Source organism: Syzygium oleosum, unplaced genomic scaffold (genome assembly GCF_021117445.2).
Source record: "Syzygium oleosum isolate NSW1041296 unplaced genomic scaffold, Sole_v2.1 Sole_v2.27, whole genome shotgun sequence".
NCBI lineage: Eukaryota > Viridiplantae > Streptophyta > Magnoliopsida > Myrtales > Myrtaceae > Syzygium > Syzygium oleosum.
The window spans coordinates 3,110,480-3,123,442 of NW_026607511.1; the positions used below are offsets into that span (position 1 = coordinate 3,110,480).

General features: G+C 38.0%; 1 long non-coding RNA gene across 1 annotated transcript in view; it reads right to left on the minus strand.

Annotated features, from left to right (window-relative positions):
* Positions 1-355: 355 nt before the first annotated feature.
* Positions 356-12,963, minus strand: part of LOC130135076 (uncharacterized) — a 58,357-nt gene continuing 45,749 nt past the window's right edge. The window contains exon 3 of the long non-coding RNA XR_008814544.1: positions 356-411. This is a non-coding gene — a long non-coding RNA (uncharacterized LOC130135076). The remainder of the gene's footprint in view (positions 412-12,963) is intronic.

Sequence of the window (12,963 nt, forward strand, 5' to 3'; positions counted from 1 at the left end):
ATGATATATATAATTCTTTTTCTTTTTTTGCCTTGACACGTGCTCATACATATCATTTCATTCGGCTTGTTGGCAGTACCACTAAGTGATGCAATTATGTGATGTCGTTGCAGAGGCTAACAATCTTATGCACACCATGAAAACATACAATCGTGTTTCAATACGAATCGGTAGAGGCATGACAAGGCCAACTTCGTTATATTGTAGGGCTTACTTTTTCTTTTGTATTTATATCTCATGGTCAAGTTGAATATTAAAAAGGCACTTTTTTATTTCTTGAGCATTGAAAGTACAAAGGCATTACAAAAGTTCAATGACTTCAGTGCAATGGATAAGTCTTCTGGCAACTCCGAGAGCATGAATCTGCACAAGCTCCAGCCTTGTTCACGTCCATTCCAACTTTCTCGGTGTCTACATAAGTTCGAATATGAAACAAGAGATTAAAAAAGTCACTCAAATTAAAATAGAAATTGAATTTCTTTTAACAAGAGCGTATATATGGAAGTCGAAGGAAATGAAATGATTTGGTATGCAACCATGCTCTCATATTTAAAATATATCAATGACACATTTATAATGAAAATAAGATTATATCATGACTTCCTTGGTTTCACGGATCTCACAAGAAGCTACGTTATTTTTTCGATCTGGATGTGAAGATTGTTACCTTGATGATAGTCAAGGCAAGTCGACACGAAACAACCGACATCGCAGTGTTGCGATGCCGCGTACGTCAAGGACTGTGGGGGAGCAATAATGAGGCATTTGAGCACGCATGGAAGTATGGGAGGTGAAAAGGCACATGAAATTACGCATCTCCACTTGCGTGACAAAAGTATGTGCGAATTGGCGTTGACACCAATGGACGAGCACAGTATGAGAGTCGCCACAAGCATCATCAAGCCCATTCTTTTAGATGCTATTACCACCATGGCTATTCCCACCTATACTGTACTTGGCCTCTCTCTCTCTCTCTCTCTCTCTCTCTCTCTCAACGAGCCTTGACAGCTTCGTGACCTAGTGCAGTGATGTGTTGAGATGAACTAGAGTAGCACCATTATATACTTAGAAATTCATTCAAGTTGTTGAATGAGTTGATGACTCGAAAGGTAGAGGAGAAAGGGGATCCTTTTCATTTAATGATATATATCATCTAGTGGAATGATATGAATTTCTTACCAAATTTTAGGTCCATTGCAAAGGTGACAATATGTTGCTAGGTATTATGAGAATTTCTTGTTATACGTGGGTACTTGTCAAATTTAATCTCATCAATAAGTTCCTTTTTAGAGGGCCTTAATTTTTTAAATAAATTCAGCTTAATCCTTAACAAATTATCTGATACTAGTCCTTGGCAGAGCTCCATGGGGATGTACCCGAAGCTACTAAAGATTTGTTTACTTTTTTTGGTCTTTGGAGTCATTAACACATCGTTTTGTCCTTTAAATACTAGATTATATGTATGAAGGATTCCATTGAATTTATTTGAAAAAACTAGAACTTGTTTTATACATGCCCAGAAAATAACGTTGCATTTGGTCCCTAATTTGATCATTGTGTTGATTGGATCATGTGTTTAGATCTGGAAATTTAAGCCTATAAGTATCCACACGTGTTTTTGCAATTTCGTTAAACTTGATGACCTCTTTTGAAAAATTTCAAAACTTCAAAGTTGTTCATTGGGGTCTTTATTTGAAGAGCACAAAGTTTGAGGACCTAATTGCAACATTTGGGGGAGTCAATTTCATAAAAAAACTTGCATAAGGTCAATATGTTTTTGGAAAATGGTTTGCAACTAAGTCCCAGGTGAAAATCAATATTTTTAAGAAAGATGAGGGGGTTTTATCAAAAACTCAAAACATGAAAGTTGTTTGTCACATGTTTTCCTAACTGCTTGCAAAATTTGGCAGGATTTGGATAATGTTTTTTATTTTTCCCGCATTTTTTCGAATTTCGGGCCAAAATCAGGTTGGGTCAAGGGTATCCAGGTTAAATTCCAATTTTCGAAAAAATTGAGTAGGAAGTTGATCGTTGATCCTCACGACCTAAGATTTCTAATGGCACCTAATTCACGTTATTTGGACATCGTTTGGTGGGTTAATCGCATTTCAACAAAATGTGTCCGAATTTGACAAATTTTAGTTGAATTAAGTGATCCTCCTAAGGCTCACTTTCCATTGCTTGTTTGATTGAGAAATAAGGTCATTTGGCCTAAACACATGTTCAATTCATCGCTTATGCTTATGTTTGTGAGATGAATGATTAGGCTCTATACATATGCAGCGGGTAGCCCCTACGGGACATTTAGAACTGACTTTCGGGGTTAATTGATATCGACCACCATTTTGTAAATGTAATTGGTGGCCGACTATCATTAATCACTAATCAATCAATCATAGTTGATTAGGTGGTTGGGTGATCGCAATGCATGAAATTCAAAGGCCGATCCCATGGCTCGTTCTCGAATTGATGTTCTGGATGATTTGCTTGAATGTTTGCATATAACTTGTACGAAATGTATGATGTGAATGTAAAATCGATACCCACGGGGCAATCCATGGTGAAAGTTGCCAAAAGACGTGAAGACGATGACAAAAGACCGATGTCCAATCCGATCTCATTTTGGAACTCATTCAACACCCAACCATATCTCATTCATCACCTGACCATGTCTTGAGTGTTCCATTCATATTGTAATGAATATCCGACAAGTTGTGGGTTTTCATTTCTTGTTCTTAGATTAGGTTGCCATTTCAATTTCGTTGGGTGTTTACTTTACACACCACTTTTCAATAGAATTGTTTGTTTGTTTTTTTTTTTTAGACTAAAATAGGATTGGCTTAAAATCATAAACGGAAAACACAAAAACAAGATGCATTGTCACTTAGTGGATTTGGGCTTTGGCATGAAAATGATAAAAATAAACGTATGACAACTTAGATAATAACCACATTAAGTTTAGCAGTACTAAAAGGGTGTTAGTGGAATTATAAACATAAGCTAGTCCCCAAATCCATGATCACTGGTTTTCGTAGAAATCGAAACGAAATTCTCACGTTTCGATTGGGTAATCTAACCAACCCCCAACAAAGGCTAGTGGGGACTCTACTTGTTAAAAAAGTTAAAATTAATCCCGTGTCACGTGAGGTATGGATTGAGAGAAAATCCACCTTCATGATTAATGGACCTTATGGATAAACAAAAAATTAACACTTTGGTGAGCTGTCTTTTATTTTATTTTATTTTATTTTTTTTTTTTGGTAAAGGTAAGAGTTTGTATTACTTTTCTGAATCACCAAATACAAGGAAATGACAAGAGAAAACCCCGAATCCCGAATCTACATGAAGTCCGAAAGAGGGGGGGGCACTCAACAAGGCAAAAACGAAAAACTAACAACCAACAATGCTAGGTACAAGATAGAGAAACTACACAACCAAATTATGAAAAAATGGAAGGTGAGAGTTCCCAGTTCCTTTGGAGTCGCCTATTTGTAGGTGTGTCAGCAATTTTCCCTGAGGATAGTGCTTTATCCTTCACCAGCTTGAGCAAGTGTTTGCGGATTCCCGGAATAAAGATACTCTTGTTTCTGAAAAGAGAGTTATTCCGCTCAATCCATATGATGTGACAAAGAGCACCGAAGGAGAATCTAGCGATTCGGTGCCGGAAGGAAGTGCCTCCACAAACTTTGAAGGCCCACGAAAGAAGCTCCAGCCACGGACGATTGCGCCATGGCGGATTGCATTTGGTTGCCCAAAATGAGGCCGCCTGGCGTGTAACATTCGAAGAAGAGATGGTTGATGGAATCGGGATAGTACGACTGTAAAGCACATAAACCCGATTCAATCCGACGATTCCGCATAAGAAAGACCCGGGTAGGTAGCCGTTTTAATGACACAATCCATAATAAAAAGGAGTGGCGGGGGGTCAAGTGAGAGTCCCATATAAAGGAGTGCCAAGGTGCTTGGATTGCCTTTCTTCCTTATGTGGTTCCAGGCCTGGGCCACCGAGAAAGATTCAGTCGGGTTTGGACTCCAGGTAAAGCTGTCCGGAGTGTCATCATCTAATCTTGGAAGATGATCCATCCATTCCAGGATAGAGTGGAGGGTTGCTGATGGTTGCCATGTAGAGTGGAAAAAATCCCGAACCGAAAAGTCCCGCGGGATCCGAGATTGGTATATTTCCGTATTGTTGAAAAGTAGGTAGAGGGGGCCTCTTGTGTGCCAGCAATCATACCAAAAGGATATCGACCGGCCATTGCCAATTTTCCACCTGAAAAGGGTCTGGGCTGAGACTCGGAAGTCGAGAATCTTCTTCCAAGTCCATGAGCAAAAGGTGGGCTTGGGTACAACCCAAAAGTTCTTCTTTAAAAAGTTAGAATGTATCCATTTACACCACATGGATTCCTTATCGGTGAAAAGGATCCATATGTGCTTTAGAGTCATGGCTCTATTATATTCAGTAAGCCTTCGTATCCCGAGGCCGCCTTCATCTTTTGGGAGACAGACAACATTCCAAGATACCTTTGCACCTCCCCTGCCTAAGCCAGACCTTTCCAAAGGAAGCGTCGAAGGATAGCCTCAATGCTATTCAAGACCGATTTGGGGAGGGAGAAAATTGTGGCCCAGTAAACTTGGATGGAGAGTAAAACCGATTGTATGAGCTGTACGCGACCAGCAAACGATAGGAATCTTTGGGTCCAAGAACGGGCTCGTGCCGTTATGGATTCAATGAGGAATTTGCAATCCTCTTTACGCAGCCTAGAAGAGATAATAGGCACACCCAAGTATCGAAAGGGCAGAGACCCTTGTTGAAAACCGATGCATTGAAGAAGAGCACTACGGAGATCGGGATTACCGCCCGAGAGGTACATATTGCTCTTATTAAGATTTGGTCTTAAGCCAGAACAATTTGAGAACAAATCGAGGGATTCCTTTATGAGCTCTAACGATCTCATGTGTCCTTGCGAAAATAAAAGAACATCATCAGCAAAGAACAAATGGGATATACGAGGTTTCTTGCATCGCCAAAACCACTGGAAGTCTGGACTGTCAGTTTTGGACTTGAGGATAGCTGAGAAGATTTCCATAGCTAGGATGAATAGGTACGGCGATAGCGGATCGCCCTGACGTATCCCTCGGCTGCTATGAAAATGGCCATGTAGTTCTCCATTAATGGAGACCGAGAACTTTGCAGTTGAGATGCATGTCATAACCAGCCTAATGAAAAAAGCTGGAAATTTGAAGGCTGTGAGTACCCTTTCTATGAAGTTCCAATCAAGTGTGTCAAAGGCTTTATGAAAATCAACCTTAATGGCACATTTTGGTAGATAAGCTTCATGGTGAAAGTCCGCAAAAAGCTCTTGTGCAACCATGATGTTGTCACTGATTCGGCGGCCTTTAACAAATGCTGTTTGGGAGGATCCAATCAACGTCGGTATAACCTTTGCAATGCGCCCAAGCAAGGATTTTTGAGATGCATTTATAAAGGGTGTTGCAAAGATGCAATTGGTCTCAAGTCGCTCGTGGCCGATGCATTTGGGGATTTCGGTACCAACGTTAAGATGGTGTTATTAATCTCTTTAAGCAAACGACCTGTCTCAAAGAAGTCCTTTATAGCCGTCAGAATAGATGGGCCAATGATCCCCCATGTGTGCTTGAAGAACTCAACATTGTAACCGTCCATTCAGGCCATTTCATGAAGAATTACCTCTAAACCTGTGCCCCTAGGTCGGCCCGCGAGGTGCGGGTTGTGATAGGTACTTCTCCCATGATATTTTCTAGTGACAGGTCTAACCCACATATATCCTTTGGTTTTACAGAAATATAGAAACTCCTCCAAATCGCATGTAGCAAGTTCTAAATCAGCAAGATGTGGAAGAGTAACATCTATGCTAATTTTGGTGTATACGGATATCCTGTTATGTGATAATTGCAATATCTATAATTTTTGTATCTTAAGAAAGCCGTTTAGCATGGCTGTACCGCTGAAGCGATGAGGGTATTGAGTGTTGATACCTGATTTTTAACCGACGTGTTATAATGGTAAAAGAATCTTGAGACTAGGGTTTCTAATCGCAATAGAACCCAATCTTCAACCAAAAAGAGTCGTTTAACATTTGAATTAGCATTAACCATTTATTTTCTATGTTTTTGGATTTCAATTCAAAAAGTCAAAAGAGTTGACTTTTGAGTTGACTTTTTTTATCAAACTTTGACCAAAAGTCAACCAAAAGTCAAATTTTGGTTTTTTGCATGAAAAACCCCAAAATAGTGTCAATTTCACTTTTGCACAATCAATTTTCAAAAAATTCAAAGTTTGACCCATTAATTGACATTTTAGTACATAACTACTAAAATATTGACTTTTGGTCAACACTTCATCCAAAAAAAATTCAAAAATTTCAAAACCCCTAAATCAACTCATTTTTAGCTTAATTTCACTTTGGCATCATCAATTTTACAAAAATCGGTTTAGAATCAACTTTTTCTCAATTTGCAGAATTTGGTTCAAATCGGCCAAAAATTAAATTACTTCATTTCTAGTCATTTTTTAGGATAGTTTCCTTCACAACGTTTGATCTAGAGGTCGTATTGCATTCAATTTTGAAGCCAATTTTGTAATTCCAAGACAAGGGCAAAAACCCCCAATTTAGGCCATAATTAGTGATTCCGGTCAGTTCTTCATGATTTGCGCAATTGAGACACAAATAAGCCTAATTTCTTATATGCAATTTAAATCCAAAATCAATTTTGGAAGATTCACATAATTTGAGCCAATTTGACCAATTTAGTGATCCAATGATTGAGAAATCTAAGAGTAATTAGTCCAATTAGTACAATTCAACTTGACCCATTTTAGACTAACATCCAATTTGATGAATTGAAGCTCAATTTGGCCAATTGGACTTCAATTAAATTCATTATTCTAGCTTAGCCATGCAATTTAACTCAAATTGAAGAGCAATTGGGCTAAACAAGCTAAATTGGATTAATTCGTGCTTGAAATTCAAATTGGTTCAATCCAATTTAATCAAATTCAATTTAGTTGAGTCAATCAATTATAATAGGGATCAATTTATACAAAATTAGAACAAATTGGGCCGAGAATTGAACTGGTTCAACCCAGTCAAACTCGGGCCAAACCGCTCCAACCGGTTCAACTCGGTTTGACCGAAATGGAACCAGTCAGATCGGACCAGCCATTTTTTGATCAAAAATCCGGCGACCGGCAGTCCGTTTAGGCCAACCACATTCCTTTGTGCCCAAATTGACAAATATGCCCTTGAATGAAATTACAAAAATGCCACTAGGTGCAAATTACTAAAATGTCCTTACTTAAGGGTTAGTCAAATTACTTAGTGATTAAGCATATCAATTATGGCCATTCATTTAGAATAGATCATGGCCATCCATAGTGCCATGTCACTTATCCTTAGCCTTTAAGGAATATTCTTAATCATTAATGGAACATTTAGAGCCATTGGATTGATCTAAGGGCTATGATTCAAAATTGGGGGAGGTATATAAGCTTTTTCCCTCCAAAAATTGGGTGGAACTCTCCTTCCAGCTCATGCGCTCTCTCTCTCGGTCGTGAACTCCCCTCACCTGTTCGACTGCTCGCCGGCCGGTTCCCGGCGTGTCACCACCACTCTGGCGATCCTCTCGGTGTCCCAAAGCCAGTCGCAAGATCGGCCACAGCTACTGGTGGCCACAACATCTCCGATCAACTCCATCTCTCTCTCGGTTACATCACCGGTAATCGAGCCGGTGATTGATCTAGCCGGCTTCTGCGATGATTCCAGGGATCCGACGGCCCCCTTCGGCAATCTCAAGCCTTAAACGATCTTCCTTGGCATCCTCACGTGGCTGTGATGGCCGGCCTCCCTCCGAACGGTCATCGGATCGCTTCATTTTATTTGATTTTCCATTGATGGTTTATTTGTGCAAAACCGAGTCGGTTCTCACTTTAGCTTGTACACTTGATTTTCATAGGTTTGTTGAGCTTTCCGAGGCTTCTCCGTGCTGTCCTTGAGCTGAATACGGAGGTCAGATCGCTCAGTTATGCGTCAAAGTATCATTACACAAGGTGAGTTCAAATCTATCATTCTTGGATCCTGATGGTCAGTCTACTTGTTATAATGATTTGACCTTGAAAATGTTAGAATCTTGTGAAGTAATGAACTAGAGAGTCATAGAATACCTCTTAAGCTTCGATTTGATAGGTCACATGCCTTAAAAGGACGTCGTTTGCTAGGTCAAAAATTCTTCGAAAATTGTGATCAGAATCTGGAATACTGATGTTCTATCCTATTCTCATGTTTTCCTAATTGACGTTGTGCTGTTCCATGATTTTTACAATTTTTTGTGTCCGTTATTTGAAAAAACTTCCCTCATAAAAGTTGTCAAGAACATTTATATCTGTCCACAGTAAAAATTTCATAAAATTCCAAGCATGTTAGGTTAGGACGATTAGCAACGTCATCTAGGTTCAGTTCCTGTGATAGATGAGTTTCTGACTGACCTTCATGTGTTCTTCGATTTTTATAAATTATTTCGTTAAAAATATGGAAAAGTGTTCCTCATGAAAGTTCACACTGAGATCCATAGCTTTCCAGTGATATCAATCTCATCAAAATCGGAGTTCATTTGGATTTTCAAAGGAATTTTTATGATTTAGTCAGTATCTATGTCCAGATCTGATTTTCCCTCATCTGAAATCCAAAATATGTTTCTCCGAATTTTATAAACTTAGAGTCTTTTTTTCGCAAAAAATTAAAACTACAAAGTTGTTCATTAGGGTCTTATTATGTAGATTGGATTTGGGGACCTAATACCAATTTTTCGGAGGTAAACTTGCTGGAAGTCTCAGATAAGGTCTTCTCGGGCTAAAACTCGGTTTGCAAATGAGTCCTCGGTAAAAACCGAATTTTATAAAAATTTGGAGGACTTTTTAAAAAAAAAAATTTAAAAGTTGTTGGAAATAGGGAATCCTAGCTGTCTAAAAAGTTTTACGTGGTTTGGATAAGGTTTGTTATTTTTCCCGTCATTATTTTTAAATCCCTAACAAAACCGGGTCTAGACTATCCCCGAGGGTAAATTTGTCATTTTCGTGAAAATCAGTGGGGAATTGAGAAAAATGGTCTACTTGAATTTTGATCCTCACAGCATAAGCTTTCTAAAGACACATGATTTGCATCATTTGGACTTCATTAGGCTGATTAATTACATCTGAACAAAATGAGTCCAAATTTGATAATAACAATTGAATAAGTGGTCCATTTATGAGGCCCACTTCCCATTGCTTAATTGGTTGAGAAACAAGGCTCATGGGCCTAAGTGCATGCATTATCCATTGTCCTGCATGTGTTTGTTAGATGTATGTTAGGCCCGACACATGTTCGGCGGGTAGCCCACGGTGGTCACTTAGAACCCGACTTTATACTAGTTGTCGTTTTGTGAATACAAATGGTAGCTCGTTATCGTTAACCATTAATCAAATAATGTTAGATGATTAAGTGGATGGGTGAATCGAAATGCATGCAAAGCAAAGGCCGATCCCAAGGCCCATGTTTAATTAGTGAATTGCTTGCATCATTGCCTTGCTTTGGTTGTTCCTTTGTGCATTGTTTGTCATGAATGTATTTTATGGATGTAAAAACCGACACCCGAGAGACGGTCCATGGAGGAGATAGTCCAAAGTTGTAAAAACGGGGGCGATAGACCGATGTCCAATCCGGTCTCAACTTGCATTCAATTAACGGAGGTGATAGACTGATGTCCAATCCGATCTCAATTTGTATTCAATTCATTCATTCCCGATCATGTCTTAGGCTTCCAATTTGTGTTGTAATAAACATCCAACGATTTGCAGATTTTTACTTTCTCACACTTAGAATTAGCTCATCCTTTCAATACCTTGGGCGTTTATATTACGCAATGCTTTTCAATACAATTATTTCTTTTATTCTTTTTTAGACTAAGATAGGATTAGTTTAAAATCATAAATGAAAATATAAAAACAAGATGCATGATCACCTAGTGGACTAAGACTTCAGTGTGAAAATGGTAAAAAAAATGCATGACAACTTAGATAACAACCATATTTAGTTTAGCAGTACCGAAAGGGTGTTAATAGAAATATTAACGTAAGCTAGTCCCCGAACCTATAATCTCTGGTTTTCGTAGAAACCAAAACAAAACTCTCGCATTTCGATTGGGTATTCTAGCCGACCCCCGACCTAGGCTAGTGGCGACTCCTAAAAAAGATAAAATCGATCCGCTGTCACGCAAGTTATAGATTTAGAAAAAATCCATGTCCATGATCAATGGACTGTATGGATGACCAAAAGATCGATGCTTTGGTAAGCTATCTTTTATGGTGTGCCATATGGATCGTTTTATGAACACTTATCTCTAAACTTGTTTCATTGAGTTCGGCCCTCGAGAGGTAGGTCGTGACAGGCTTGGCAACTCCACTGGGGACTAGGTTACAAACCTAAGTGGATTAAAATCGTAATAAACTTGTTCGTCGTTATCTCACTTGTCTACCTTTTGTAGAATCGACTGCGTGTCAAAGTCACGTGGAAAATGAGGTTAGTCCACTAACCATGTGATAAATGATTTTGTAGGCGGGAGATATAATGGGTGGAGTGAGTGCAAACCCCTTGTTTTGTAGGTGGTGTTTGGATGTATGTCAAATGTATGAGATTATATTGAAGTGTTATTTGTTTAAATTTAAACGCATGTTTACTTGCTTTAGCACGACACAATGCGTTCTAAAACCCTAGATCGCTTTTAGGGCACCTTTAGGAGATATTAAGAGTGGAATCCGCATGTGAATCCATGTGGTAATTCATTCTTCAATATTGCTCATCTTGGTTAGTAAGAAATGCACCGACCGATGTTAGTAGCGATGGGTAAACTCTTCTTATCTAATCAAGGTGGGGACCTTGAATCTTTAGAATCCTATCCTCAGGTGTCAAACCTCACATGTCCTCATGCGATGTGTCGATGTATTTGCCATTTCTTCGCGACAAGGTTGATTGTATCGTTCCAATATTTTTACCGCAATCTCAATTATGCCATTTCAATTCCACGTTATACCATTTCTATAATACGTGGTGATTAATCTCAATGCCCCAAATTAGGGTTAGTCAAAATGGATATGTCAGATATTCGAATCATCCCCGTACTGAGAGCTCTCGTAGACATATGGGAAAGCCTCGAGCCAAAACACAAGGATTACGTGGAAAAGAGGATCGGATATCTTCCCGCACTTTTATACATCGAGCCTCGTGTCGCTATCATCAAAGCATTGTCACATTTTTTGGACATCCGCTTTTGCGTTTGGTCGAAATGAATTGACTCCTACAATTGAGGAGTACAATATTGCCATTGGAAATAATGGTGCTTTAAGTCTAGTTAGTCCTCCCTTAGGTGTCAATCCTATTCCACTTTTAAGTCAATATCTAGGAATAGATATTTCTTAAATCAAAAGTATTCTTAAAGGAAATTGTCATGCTCTTCCTTTCGCATTCTTAGTGTGTCATTTTCTAGGTTTACCAAAGAAAGCCAGAACTCTTACATCTTTCTCTTAGCATTATTTGGTTTTGTGGTCTTTCCACACACCAAAAAGACGGGAGAAGAACACTAGAAGTGCCAAAACTTGTGTATGGCGCTCACTTTAGTGCCAAAAGTTTATTTCGGATCACTTAAGTGCCACTTTTTTGAAAAAATGATCACTTAGGGTGCGCATGGAATGCATTCCGGAATAAAAATTCTGTTCCGGAATGCATTCCGGAATAGAACGGCGTTTGTTAAAAAATTTCCGGAATACATTCTGGAGCGATTTTTGCATTCTGGAATAAAAATGCGTTTGTTAAAAATACTTGATTCCAGAATACATTCTTGATTCCAGAATGCATTTTTGATTCCGGAATGAGTTTTTGGCAAGAAAAAGAGAAGCTACTTTTTGTAGCTTCTTGATACCGGAATGCATTCTCCATATTTTCTCACAATTTTTTTTTCAAAAAATGCATAAAAATTGAAAAATTGTAGAAAAATTCATAAAAATTTCCAGAAAATAAAAAAAAGTTAGATTTCGGGAAAATATGAAATTTGGTGAATTTTTTTTTAAAAAATAAAAAAAATCAAAAATTTCAAAACTTCACAGAATAGCTTAAAACACATGTGGCCACCCACTTTGAGTGAAATTTAAATATTTTGAGGTGCCAAAAAAAAATCAAAAATTTCAAAACTTCACAAAATGGCTTAAAATACCTGTGGCCACCTACTTTGAGTGAAATTTAAATTTTTTGAGGTGCCAAAAAAAAAGAAAATTAATAAAAAAATAAAAATTTTCAAAACTTCACAAAATTTCTTAAAATACCTGTGGCCACCCACTTTGAGTGAAATTTAAATTTTTTGAGGTGCCCAAAAAAATAAAAAAATAAAAAATAAAAAATTTTACATAATGGCTTAGAATATCTGTAGCCACCCACTTTGAGTAAAATTTAAATTTTTTGAGGTGCCCAAAAAAATAAAAAAATAAAAAAAATTCAAAACTTCACAAAATGGCTTAGAATACCTGTGGCCACCCACTTTGAGTGAAATTTAAATTTTTTTAGGTGCCAAAAAAAATTTAAAAAAAATCAAAAAATTCAAAACTTTACAGAATGGCTTATAATACATGTGGCCACCCACTTTGAGTAAAATTTAAATTTTTTTAGGTGCGAAAAAAATCAACAAATCAAAACAGATTTCTGTTCCAGAAATCAATTTCTGGAGCAGAATTAGTCATGTTTTACTAAACAGATTTCTCCTCCAGAAATCAATTTCTTGCAAGAATTCCAGAAATCAATTTCTGGCAAGAATTTGATTTTTGGAGCAGAATGATTACCATTCGCACCCTTAAGTGCCAACTCTGATTTGGGTTGCCGGAAATCTGACGTGGCCATATTTTAT